This window comes from Pinus tabuliformis, chromosome 5_2, assembly GCF_031772625.1.
Source record: "Pinus tabuliformis cultivar Carrire ecotype Pingquan chromosome 5_2, CPIR1, whole genome shotgun sequence".
Classification (NCBI taxonomy): Eukaryota; Viridiplantae; Streptophyta; class Pinopsida; order Pinales; family Pinaceae; genus Pinus; species Pinus tabuliformis.
The window spans coordinates 806917711-806931588 of NC_142306.1; positions in this window are offsets into that span (position 1 = coordinate 806917711).

Here is a 13878-nt window from a genome sequence, read left to right on the forward strand (position 1 = left end):
CCACTTTTACCAGCTCTCCAGGGTAAACATGAGTTAAGAGTTATTATGCATGACCTGAAAACCAAGTTCCAATTATGGAAGTGGGGCCTACTACCTTTAAACTTCACTACAACCTCTAAGGACACTTGATCACCCAAATGTCAAACAACATCCATTGATCACCTTTTCCTAGTCTGGAACTACCTTTTTGACTCACTTTGTAGCCTAGTCGCACACATGCCGAGCCTTCCATGCAGCCAGAAGGCTCTAGCCACATGCACAAGCCATCTTCCGTGCGATTACAAAAAAACATACTTAGATTTGTGCCCGCGGCCATGGATTCAGTGCCACAAATTTAGTGCTAGCTTATAGGCCACTGCCCAGAACTTTTCAGAATCAATTCTAAAATAGTCACAAGTATGCACAATCGATACTTAGGCTTTGATCTTTCCCAAACATGCCAAACACATGATAAACATTTAGACAAACATATGGTAAACATAGTAGCTACAAGCCATGAATGCATATATGTTCATTGTCTCATAGTTTCACCAGAGAATCATCAAGAAGGCTCACTGCCCTCTCAAGCTAGTTGCATCAAACACTTTTTAGCTCATACATTCATATAACCATTCACTAACTTATTGAATCATGAACAAGATCCATAACAAGAGCACATCATTTAACCATGCCTATAACTAACATTTAACCAGAATGAAGCCATGACAAACCAATCATAAAATCAACACAATAACCAATACATGTGCTCATTGATCTTAATAAGAAATAAAACATAATAATATATGCATAAAGCCAACCAAATCATGGACTTCCATGTACCACCTGACCATAGATTGGGCTGAACCACATCTCTCTCTCAGCCAATCATCCCTATGTTATATTCCAAGCATGAATGTGGGATCTCATGGGATAAACCAAAACAAAGCCAACCAAGGCATCCAGAGCCTAAACCACCTCAACCCTCAACCAGAGTGATTTCAACTAAATTGGTCTAGAAACCAAACCAACACAAGCTTGGATGCCTCATAATTTCTTCACCATACCCAGAGGAATTTTCCTTTCTCCACCCACCTGTCAAGGGCTTCCTAGAGAAAACCATCTCCACCCCCAACCCTTGGGATTTTCCTATGACCACCTCACCGGGATCCAAAATATTTCGACAATCCAAAGCTCAACCAAGAATGAATCCCACCACACCATGGCTGTCTAGGAAATGGCAAGGCAAGGCTATAACCACTATCAATCTAGGCAAATCCCATGCTAATGACAACAAAGTAATCATGGAAACAAAGTGCACGCACCATGCATTCAAATCCCAACAAGGAAATCACACATGCAACCTACTACCTGCAAAATCTTCTAGTTATAACTACTCTTCCAACATTCTCCTTGCGCTCCCTTGATTTCCTTTGCTTGTCCTTTGCTTGCTTGTGTCCAAGTGCTCTCTCTCTCTCCTCTCTTAGAGTTAGATTTCTTCCTTAGCAAAACAAAAGTTGAAACTAATCAAAAGTTGTCAACTGTTTCTCAGATGCCTTTTTATCATTAATTTATGGTGTCTCTTCCTTTCCCTTTCCTCTTTTCTTTCATTTTCCTTTATTTTCTTTCTAATTTCCCTATCATGCATATTATTGTCCCTTCATCTTCCTTTTCTCCTATTTTCCTTTTCTACTTGAATTAATTTCCATTTTTTTCCCTTTGCTAATGCCAATTTCCATAGCCATTAATTGACCACAAGTGATGCCCACTTTAATGTTTTCCCCTCCATTCAACTTGGAATACGTGTCCTGTAACGTTGGTCCTATTTTTGCCTTTATAATTTCCTTCCATTTTCATGGAAAATCAACACGAGGATGTTACAACCATTAACTTAGTTACAAACTATCACAAACTCCATTCATGGAGATATTAGGTACATACGTTTTGTAGGACCGCCATATCAACTCAAACATGACATTATAGACTTGTGTATAAACACAATGTGTGATTCACATATCATTATGATATTTGATTCTATTCCACAAACTCACACAAACTTCTTCACACAATTTTTACCTTCATTGTCCACCATCATGCATTCTCCACTATTGCCAAAATCAATATCCTTTTTTTCCATCTTCATTGTTGCCACACGACTTCCACATGCATTATCACTAGTTGTTTGTTTATGTTACTTCTAGGATCATACTTGTCTTCTCTTGTGCTTTCTTCACTATGGGGTTTCTTCTTCTTGCTCTTGTACTTGCATACAAATTTAATGCTTCTTTTTGCAAACAATTTATTATTGATTTCCATATAAAAAGCAATCCATCTACTAAGATACATGTGTATTGTTGTACCTTAAGAAACCAATTTCCTAGATGTGGAGAAATTGTGCTTAAGACATTAATGATTATTGTTTGTTGTCACTTTATTGTTTGTTGTGTTCTCAAATGAAGGACCTGGAAAACTTGGTCTTTAACCCTTAATACATGTATGACAAGAACATCTCAGAATGCCATTTGTTGCTAGATATAAATGATGAATGAAGAAAGCTTGAAGGAGAAGTTAAAGATAATATGCTGCTTAACACAGAACCTACTATCCGTCACTTAGAAGAATTATGAAAATGAGAATTGAATCATAGACAATATGCTGCTTAACACAGAAACTACTATCTGCAACCCTTGGAGAAGTTAAAGATAATATGCTGCCTTACACAAAAACTATTATCTATAACTTAGAAAGGAAGGTGAAAACTTCAAGTATAGGAGCGCTCTTTTAAGGAATTTTAACTTTATCTACATAAGCAAATAAAGACCTGCAGCTTCATTACTATACTTGAAAGAAGAAAACATAAGATGACACATGACAGAGAAGGTTACAAAATTATACCCAACAATTCATGGAAACTTCTGATTCTTTCATTAATCAATAGTTATATTAGGAATACAGTGGCCTAGTCTCCAGTTTCTCCAAAATTCCAACCCCTTCTCTGTAAGTTTTCCTCCTTTTATACATTTGTGAAACAGTTGCTAATCTCTGAAACTGCCAAACTACTAAAACTGTTTCTTTAACTATCTGAAGTAAAACTATTACAGAATTTTACAGAGGGTAAAAGACACCTCAAAGAACATGAAATAACAGGAAAATAACTGAATTTAGAAGAGGACGATAACTGTTGGCTTGCTCTGTTAATCGACTCTTAAGTTTCTTCTGTAGATGCTTTAACAATGATTGATCCACTTTAGTCGTAACGAACTATGTTTGACTTGTGTAAACCTGGGCTTACGCATGTATCAGGTGCATTTCAATTGGCCAAAACACCAAGAAACTCGACCAACTGCCTTTTCTTCAAATTCGGCTTTAACACTGATTTTTTCCTTTACATGGAAAAATTAATGCAAAGCACGCAAAAGCGGAACTGAAAAAGAATTAACCCAATTAAATAACTCCATCGAATCCGCTCGTTTAGCGTTGCATTAACTTTCCATCACAAATCGCAATAAGCCCATTTCAAATGATGTATCAACCCAATATTTAGCAATCTGAGACATGACGGACATGCCGAAGTTATTAAACGTAATACATAACAATATCGGGTCCGAAATCCAATCGCATATCGCAATAAGTGAATGAACTAATCTCATATATATAATACATTATGTAATATGACGGACCTGCCAAAATTATAAAATACAATATATATATTTTCGGGTCCGGCCATCGCATATCGCAATCGGCGGAACCCAACGCATATGCATAAAGCATTATGCGATATTGCGGACCTGTTGGGCTTATAAAATGCAACATATATGTTTTCGGATCCGCCTATCGAAAATCACAATTGGCGGAACCAACATCCATTGCTCTGCGGACCCATGAAGTAATAAATGCGATATATAATCTTTCGGGTCTGGCCAGGGGTGATATCATATAACTGCTCATTGCAATCGAGAATCGGTGATTCCTGTGGTAATTGTTATCACCCCAAGAAACTCTCCTAGGTTGTATCTCAGAGATGCTCGGGAACATTACAAACTCAACAAAAATGTTGGAAAATGGTGGATGAATGAAAGAAATGCTGCATATTCAAGCCAGATAACCACTTCTACTATGCTTGACCCCAAACATGGGTGAACACCCCCAGACTACAAGGCTTTAGACCACCAATTACTCAATTTTAAAGAAAATGTGATGATGGAGAATACTGATCACACCAGCAGATGCACAGGACCCTGTGATGGCCAGCTGCAACCAGTTAAAAGGTCTGTAAATCTATTTCCTAATGCACAGATAGGATGATAGCTCTCTGGCATTAAAACAATAGAAACCTGCATACACATTCAATAATACTAACTAGATTCTAACTCAGAGGTGGGATGACAACCCTCTAATGCTAAACATCAAGAGCAAATGAAAATGCATAACAGGCACAACCTGGAACAAAGAAGAAGTGGAAAGTGAGCAATTAACAACAAAAGAAGCTTGCATTAGCTGAAAATGAAGACGAGACGCTGTAGGTATCACAATAGCTACAGTCTCCAGAAGTTGAAGCTTACAACAATATAACATTCATCAAACTCATTACATCTGTCTTCTGGATATATATAGAGGTCAATTACAAAAACACTATGTTGTGTTACACGAGGGGGTCATAATGGACCACCTAACGCATTAATTCTCAGATATGGAGCTCTGATACACTCTGCCTGCTTTAATGGATGATTTAGACATTCTCTGGCATTCTGTGGTCCTTATCGGGCAGATGAACTACTAACTGATACAAGCTCCATAACTAATAACTGTGTTAACTGCTCGAGGTTGTCCTGTTTCCTTCTCGGCCATGCTGTTCCTTGAATGCAGTGGCTGCGGATTGAATGTGTCGGGTACATGTAACTGATCGTTGTTGTCCTTCACGAGCTCAAGATAGTTAAAGGAGTAAAGATAGTATGGCAGAGGCGTGCACATGGTGAGAATAATTAATGGCCGTCGGATCCACAGATGAACAGAGGAGAACACATCGGAAGGAGCTATCGGGAAGAAATATGGATGGAGGAATGAAGGCCATTGGATCTGGATGCGGCAGATCCAACGGTGATCGGGAGCGGAAGGAGCACGGAGGTTAACGGCTGGGGGATAGGCGGTTTCGTGGGCGGGCGGTATTCCCCACACCGCTTTTGGCATTGGGGGGTTTTCGTATGCAATGGTGCGATCCTATAAGATTACGCCGCGTGGAAGACTAAAACTGTTGCCCCCGCGGGTTAACATGTGTGCAGGTCACATGATCGGGGTTTGCGACTACCGTCTGATCGTGCGAGGGACGGTCAGATGATGAGGAAGCTGCGCAGGGTTTAATCGTGCAGTAAACATAGCGGAGACCATCAGATCGTGGGTGATCGATGGTGGAGATCAAGGTGGAGGGTTAATTACATAGGTTTCACACTGTTATGACAGGGAAACGGTTAATTTGAGGAACAAATGAAGGCACGGGATACATGGGGTTTCGAAGGGTTTTGTAGGAAAATGGAGGAAACCGGGGAATAAAGATTTCCATAGAAGAAACAGAGAAAACGAAGGTTAGGTGGGTATGAGGAAACCGAAGGAAGAAAGTAAAAAGATTGCAGTGCGCTCGTTTTCGGCATAAACCCATCACTAGATCGAAATTTGACCTTTAAGCACTGAAGATTGTAGCAGAGCTAACACTGGCTCCTTCTGGGGATGAGATCCTCCCTGTGAGATCTCAAGAACCTGCAGACCAATGCCTTCATGCAAAACCAACTTTAAAAACTATGCCTAGTATCCATTGGGCATGGAGTCAAACCAAGTCTAGACTAAAACCTGAAAAAGAAACTACTCACAATCAACACAATTACTCAAAAATTGGCCAACTGATAGGCCATCAAAATCGTTTCTCCTGCTCTCGGCCCCTTCATCATAGAGCTGCAAAATAGGATTTATTTGATCCTCCACCTCAAACAGTTTAGGAAATTTGAGCTTAATAGGCAGATATAGATCAAATTTCATCTCCCTTTTGTGAATTTTCCTCCTTGGATGTTCTTCATGGGGCCTCTATACACCTACTGAATAACCACTGTTGTGTACTTGTCTGTGTCTTCTGTGGCCTGCACAATAAATATGAATGGTGTACTAATATGTTCATGTGTAGGGGACACATAAACATTATCTGCTCCTGAATTTTTCTTGAAACAATCCACATCAAAGTAGGAGTTCCAAGACTGAGAAATTTCTTCCTCTGTTATCTGATAAGCTGCCCTTTCAGTCTGTGTAGAGGCCACCTAAGCAGGTTTCAGAATATCAAGACTGAGATGATGAGCTTCAGCCTTGAGCATTGACTTATGTTCTACCTCAGTGTTCAAGGGGCAACTTTGAGGGATTTTTACTTGAGGAGACAAAGAAGCGAAAGATGATAGGGAGCTCTCCTCTCCCTTTTTGATTACTGGGTCGGGGATGATAGCAGGCTGGCTGATTTGCAGATCTGCATAGCCATGTGAAGATGGGATGGCTTCAAGCTTAGATTCTTCGAGGATGAAAGGATCAGTTGTTGATTGTTGCTGCTGATCAGCTTGTTGTTCTGCAGCTACAACAAGCTCATGAGCAGTGCCTTTGGATATTGCTTTCTCATAAGTAGCTCTGGTTAGGAAAGGAGCACCTTCCAAACCGTGGACCACCTCCTCTTCTTCAAATAGCTCTTCTTTCATGACTATTTTATGAAAAAAGGTTTTTACCCTTTGATCTTCGTTTGTATCCTGATTTCTCTGCAAAATCTGCAATTGCTCCTGTGCTCCTCTATATGGATTTGGCTTTGGAAGAGAGAATTCACAAGGAACTCCTGCTTCTTTAGAATACTGCTCAACCTTTACTTTGGAAACTTTAGAGGCAAAAAACTCAATCATCCTAGCTAATTCATCTATCTCAGGCTCTGAGGATGATGAGGATTCACCTCCCTGACTTCTTCTTTCAGCATCACCTTCGAGTCTTTCTGCAACAATGCTATTTGCTTCTACTTCAAAGGCTGCAATTTGCATATCAGCCAAAGAAGTACATCTTCTTTGTCTTAACAGTAGGCAAAATTGAGAATCGAAAGCATTAGCATAAGTGAGCATAGCAGAAGCAGGGGTAGGTCTTACTTCAGTTGGCATTCTGCTGTACATATGATTGAATCTGATGTTAAATTCAGACAACAACTCACCATCTTTTCTCTGTAAGTTCCCAAATTCATCATGATAAAAGAGCAAATCTTTATTATTCCCCCAGTTCTTTAAGAACAGATCATCTAGGGCCTCAATGTCTGCAACAGACCTAGGGGGTAATTCTCTAAACCATTTTCTAGCCTCCCCATCTAGGCTTTGAACAAAAACCCTAATCCAGACATCCTCTTCATTGATATCCAGGTTATCAGCATAGCTATAAAAGGCCTCTAAATTCTCTTCATCTATTACTCCTTCTGCACCAGTAAACTTAGGCATAAATTCTTGATAATCTCCTACAGGCATGGCATTTAAAGGAACAGGCAGAACCAGGGGTCCATACTTAGCAGCAACTATTCTTTCTATCTTTGTAAGAGCTTGCTGACCTACCATGACTAGGGTATATGAAAGGATATTAATGAACTGAGTGGAATAGATCAATGGGAAGAATGACAGTAACAGAGGAATATGATGGACAACATGGAAAACTTCTTTCAACTGAGGTCCGAAAGGGAAATGAATGACTAAGGAGCTTCATGAATCTCTGAAAGTGATTTTCACTAACAGAGATACATGGAATTTCTAAGGCTTACCTGGTCCTGATGCTCCTTTCTACGATACTTTCTTCTGATTAACTATCTTCTCAGGATCAGGCATTGGTTCAGCTGATGATTTCTGAAGCTATCTCTGAACATGCCTCACCAATTGTGCCAGAACATGTGGAGTCACCAAAGGTTGGTCTTCCTCCAATGGAGTCACCAGATAGATGATTACAACCAAAATATGTGCCCAGACCTTGTCTATCATCAAAATCTGGAACTGTGTCATTCTCCCAGGGAAGCCGAGCTTCAATTCTCCTCTCCTCGGCAACGGCACCAATTAATGTTATCACCCCAAGAAACTCTCCTAGGTTGTATCTTAGAGATGCTTGGGAACATTACAAACTCAACAAAGATGTTGGAAAATGGTGGATGAATGAAAGAAATGCTGCATATTCAAGCCGGATAACCACTTCTACTATGCTTGACCCCAGACATGCGTGAACACCCCCAGACTACAAGGCTTTAAACCACCAATTACTCACAGTTTTAAAGAAAATGTGATGATGGAGAATACTGATCACACCAGCAGATGCACAGGACCCTGTGATGGCCAGCTGCAACCAGTTAAAAGGTCTATAAATCTATTTCCTAATGCACATACAGGATGACAACTCTCTGGCATTAAAACAATAGAAACCTGCATACACATTCAATAATACTAACTAGATTCTAACACAAAGGTGGGACAACAACCCCTCTAATGCTAAACGTCAAGAGCAAATGAAAAATGCATAACAGGGATAGCCTGGAACAAAGAAGAAGTGGAAAGTGAGCAATTAACAACAAAAGAAGCTTGCATTCGCTGAAAATGAAGCCCAGATGCTGCAGGTATCACAGTAGTTACAGTCTCCAGAAGTTGAAGCTTACAAAAAAATAACATTCATCAACCTCATTACATCTGTCTTCTGGATATATATAGAGGTCAATTACAAAAACACTCTGTTGTGTTACACGAGAAGGGGTCATAATAGACCACCTAACTCATTAATTCTCAGATATGGAGCTCTGTTACACTCTGCCTGCTTTAATGGATGATTTAGACGTTCTCTGGCGTTCTGTGGTCCTTCTCGGGCAGATGAAGTACTGACTGATACAAGCTCCATAACTAATAACTGCATTAACTGCTCGAGGCTGTCCTGTTTCCTTCTCGGCCATGCCGTTCCTTGAATGCAGTGGTTGCAGATTGAATGTGCCGGGTACAGGTAATTGATCGTTGTTGTCCTTCACGAGCTCAAGATAGTCAAAGGAGTAAAGACAGTATGGCGGAGGCATGCACAGGGCAAGAATAATTAATGGTCGTCGGATCCACAGATGAACAGGAGAGAACACATCGAAAGGAGCTATCGGGAAGAAATACGGATGGAGGAACGAAGGCCGTTGGATGTGGACGCGGCAGATCCGATGGTGATTGGGAGCGGAAGGAGCACGGAGGTTAACGGCCAGGGGACAGGCGGTTTCGCGGGCGGGTGGTATTCCCTGCACTGCTTTCGGCGTCGGGCGGTTTCCGTATGCAATGGTGCGATCCTATAAGATTACGACGTGTGGTAGACTAAAACCGCCGCCCCCGCGTGTTAACATGTCGCAGGTCACGCGATCGGGGTTTGCAACTACCGTTCGATCTTGCGACGGATGGTCAGATGACAGGGAAGGTGCGTGGGGTTTAATCATGCGGTAAACATAGTGGAGACCATCGAATCGTGGGAGATCGATGGTGGAGATCAAGGCGGAGGGTTAATTACACAGGTTTCACACTGTTATGACAGGGAAATGGTTAATTCGAGGAATAAATGAAGGCACGGGCTACATGGGGTTTCGAAGGGTTTTGTAGGAAAATGGAGGAAACCGGGGAATAAAGATTTCCATAGAAGAAATAGAGACAACGGAGGTTAGGTGGGTATGAGGAAACCAAAGGAAGAAAGTAAAAAGACTACAGCGCGCTCGTTTTCGGCATAAACCCATCACCATATCCAAATTTGACCTTTAAGCACTGAAGATTGTAGCAGAGCTAACAATAATAATATAACTGCCCGCTGCATCTTTGCGATTGCGATTAATCACATTGCTTAACCCACAGACACATATATTTTGGTTATGGCTCCATATAACCCTTTATAATAAGATTTAACTTGGTTGCATGGGTATACCGAGGCTGATTCTTTTATACTTATTCTTTTAGCGATTCCGCTATGCAATTATCTCTTCTTCATCTTCCTTTTATCTTTTTTTGAAATATTTTCAAGTGATTCTTGAATGAAAAATGATTACTACATGCAACAAAAATGCATGTTACAACATCTGGCTCCACCTCGGGATAGTGCTTTTTCCACAGAAGCACTAAGAACCGCAGATCAGTGCCTTATCCATTGGGCATGGAGTCAAACATTGCTTCGCCAAACTTAACTATGTAAAAATTTATATAGTGAACCCCCGCCAATATCTGTAGTGATAAGATGTTTTCGCTTTGATAGAAAAATATTGAGAATCGTAGATCAGTAGCCTTAGTTGGGCATGGAGTCCAAAACTGTGAAAACCCTGAAATTTGACAAACTGAAACTTGAAATTCTTGAAGTCTGAAACCTCTTCAAACTGGTTTCCAACTGGGAAAGTCACCCTTATTCATCAACTAATGATTAAACTGAAGAACTGCAGCAGGAAACCAAATGCTCAACACCTGAGCTTATTTATGTACAAGTTTAGACATATGTACATGATTGATCTCCATCAAGTGAAGTCAATCTTCCAATGGTACCAGGTTAGCATTTGGGTGCTTAATCTAGAACCATTATGCCAGTGAATCTTGAAAATGCAATTCATCTTGAACAAAAAATAAATTATGCATAAAATCAGCTCACAACAAAAATTAGGAGTATATCCACAAAATGATATGTGTAGACTACTGATAAATTCTTCCATGTAATCTGCCACAGGATCTTCAAAAGTATAATAAAAAATATGTTCTTGATTAGCTCCAAAAAAGAAATTCTCTATGTATGAAGGTTCCTGCTCGATTAAACCTTCTGTTGGGATAATATGTTCAACAGAACAATCAACAACATCTTTAAGAAAATGATCTATGTCACTTTCATGTCTCCACTTTTCATCTCTAAGCTTTGATTGAAAATAATTTGTAATTCTAACCTCAAGAAAAAGAATTTTTTTCACATTACTATACGACATATGATCAACTTCAAACAGATTGTTTACCTCTGATCCATGGGCATCCTTATGTTCTTCAATGAAATGATATACAATCTCTTTATCAGCTTTCTTTTTACATAAGATAGCCTCTTTTTCTATGATAGATGGCTCAATATATTACTGTCCAACATATCCCACTTGTTGGTTTAATCATGCGGTAAACATAGTGGAGACCATCAGATTGTGGGAGATCGACGGTGGAGATCAAGGCAGAGGGTTAATTACACAGGTTTCACACTGTTATGACAGGGAAATGGTTAATTCGAGGAACAAATGAAGGCACGGGCTACATGGGGTTTCGAAGGGTTTTGTAGGAAAATGGAGGAAACCGGGGAATAAAGATTTCCATAGAAGAAATAAAGACAACGGAGGTTAGGTGGGTATGAGGAAACCAAAGGAAGAAAGTAAAAAGACTGCAGCGCGCTCGTTTTCGGCATAAACCCATCACCAGATCCGATTTTGACCTTTAAGCACTGAAGATTGTAGCCGAGCTAACAATAATAATATAACTGCCCGCTGCATATTTGCGATTGCGATTAATCGCATTGCTTAACACACACACACATATATTTTGGTTATGGCTCCATATAACCCTTGATAATATGATTTAACTTGGTCGCATGGGTATACCGGGGCTGATTCTTTTATACTTGTTCTTTTAGCGATTCTGCTATGCCATTATCACTTCTTCATCTTCCTTTTATCTTTTTTTGAAATATTTTCAAGTGATTCTTGAATAAAAAATGAATACTACAGGCAACAAAAATGCATGTTACAACATGTACCATCCACTATACTCGCAAATTATCTTGGAATCATTTTCACCTACATTGTTCATCAATCTATTAAACTCTCTCTAACTTGGTCCTTTACATTCTCATATTTTGATATTACTTTATCTCACATCCCCCCTTAATTAAAGACTCAATTATCTGATTCCACATCAAGCTAAGATACGAGTCCACTTTCTACCCACGCACGTATCTGAGTGGTTAATTCCACAACTTGATAACACATTCACTCTATACCTCATAGGTGTTAGAAAATGGAAAGTGTCAATTCATTGATTATTATTTTCCTTTACCTTAATACGTGCTTGTGAACTTAGTTATTCTTCTTGTTCTCTTTAGTTAGATATTTTCATCAAACAAATATCAGGAATGAAATAACGACAATAGAGGACATAGAAATTAGGCTCTTAGTTAGTGAAAAACCATAAAAACTCTTCTCTTCTTATATAATCTGCTTCAATTGAGACATAAAGACCCAAACCCTAGACCAAGTCCTTCTCCAAGTACCAAGTCATCCCTCCAATAAGTCGTTCCCTGATTATGCACCAACTAGCTTCAACACTGCAACTTCGACCTGCCAGCTTCAATACTGCAACTTCGACCTTGCAATCTCAACCTTGCAGCTTCTATGGAAACCCTAATCTAACCTCCTCCTGAGACCTTCCTAGAGCAAGAAAACTCTTCCCAAGGTCAACGAGGTCAAGGTATTGTGTTCTTCCTTCCAGTTATAAGTTTCTTCACTTCGTCCTCCTGTAGCTCAAACCTGCAATTTCGACCTCCTTCTGTAGCACCAGAAACCCTATAAATTCAAACGTGTGAGAGAGATAGAGCCCCAAAACAAGATATTTCATCCTTATTTCTTCTTGTAGACCTTCACTCTTCTTCTTCTTGCTTCCTAGCTATAGATCAAACTCGTTCTTGATAGATTGGACTTTTGAATGAGTGGGTCCTAAATGAGGTCAAGCTGCTTCTTTATATAGACTTTCCAAGGGGTTAGATTCCCTCCTTTAGGTCGACTCGTAACTGCCAGGAATGAATTTTACTATTGGAGTTTCCAGGATTTTCTAGACTAAAAAACAATTATTTTTACAATTACATTTTTCCTATAAGGGTCTTATAAACACGATGTTGACTCTTTTGACTCATGAAAATAAATCCTAAGACCTAACAAACCCAAGAAGCATGAAGAACATGATTTTAGCTAGAATACCATCAATAAAGAGCATGAAACCCATGCTTTAATAATAATAACTTTTTCTTTTCTTCTTTTATTTGTTACATAGGATACATATTGAAATGAATAGAACAATTATGAGGATCGAAACTAGTTACATTTTCAACACTCTCTCTTAACTAGGGAGGTATTCATAATTTTACAACCAGTACAACATCATTCTCAAATTGAAGAGTTCTCATAAGAAGAGTCAAATTGATAAGCCATACTGTAAGCATAATCATCATGACTAAGAATATCTCTGAGGCCTAACTAGACAAACTCTTCTTTCTTCAAGTGCATTATGCTGGGAGGTTTTACATTGATACGCACTACATCTACAAGGTACATACCCCATCTGGATGTCTAGAAGGTATGTCATTTTAGGACTATTCTTACTTGGATCTCCAATCCTGAGTCCTCAAAGAATATTGGTCCTCTTCGACCACTCTTCTCTTGGATACCTGTCACATCCTCAAAGAGTGTCGATAACTTTCCTTTGTTAGATGTTTTATCGTCAAGAAACTACAAATGCTTATCTAAACCTTTGTCATTCTCTCTTCATAACTTGAAGAAGAGAATGCACATGTGATGTCCAACGTCACTCCCTCTCAACCAGAGAGGACATCCCTATTCTCCTTTTTAATTTGAGAATATAACCTTTCTCCTATTCAAGGAGACTCCTTTTACTTCCTCTCAAAACTAAAGAATACATAGACTTCCTTTCTATTTGGGAATTCAACACCACAAGCCTTATAACTTGTATTGATAAGAGTACTAACTACTAGTTCTACATAGCTGTCTGGCTTCCTCTTTTATTCGCATCCCATCGTATTGAGCTTGCTTCCTTTCAAGGTATCATGGAGCCATCTTCACTCTTCAATCTT